The sequence below is a fragment of the Montipora foliosa genome, chromosome 6, assembly GCF_036669935.1.
Source record: "Montipora foliosa isolate CH-2021 chromosome 6, ASM3666993v2, whole genome shotgun sequence".
Taxonomy (NCBI): domain Eukaryota; kingdom Metazoa; phylum Cnidaria; class Anthozoa; order Scleractinia; family Acroporidae; genus Montipora; species Montipora foliosa.
The window spans coordinates 39,970,722-39,971,197 of record NC_090874.1 but is presented as its reverse complement, the minus strand read 5'-3'; the positions used below and the strand labels follow the sequence as shown (position 1 = coordinate 39,971,197).

Sequence of the window (476 nt, the reverse complement as noted above, 5' to 3'; positions counted from 1 at the left end):
TACTCGGTCCTCGTTTTTTCCCGTTGATTTATTGCGCTTGGGCCATAAATAAATGGAAAAAAAAACTTGATCGTTAACTTATGATACGATGTGGAACTCAGTTAGTAAGAGGTATGTCATATATTAGAGTTTCAAGTGTAATTAGGATAACAATAGGATGTAGCAATTGGTTAAATATCATTTCTGTGTTGTTTGTAGGTATCCCGTATTCGAATGCCGTACGCCGCGAAGCTGCTCTTCCAGGAGCTGATGTCTATGAGCATCGCACCCCGGATGATGGTCTGTGAGCCAGTCAAATGAGCAATACGCAGTCAGGATAGTGGACCGGCCAAAACAACAGCATATCTCCTGTTTTTCCAACTTTTATGCTTCTACAGTTTTTGTAATCTTAAACGAACCAATACTTTAACAGCCGTTGTTTTTAATTGCTTTGAAAACACGTACCACTGAGTTGAAAAGTAGTCTTCGCTGTATTA

At 39.5% G+C, this 476-nt stretch overlaps 1 pseudogene; it reads left to right on the top strand.

Moving 5' to 3' along the window:
• The window catches only part of LOC138005558 (DNA-directed RNA polymerase II subunit RPB2-like), a 21,140-nt pseudogene extending 20,727 nt beyond the window's left edge, over nucleotides 1-413 (top strand).
• Nucleotides 414-476: the final 63 nt, after the last annotated feature.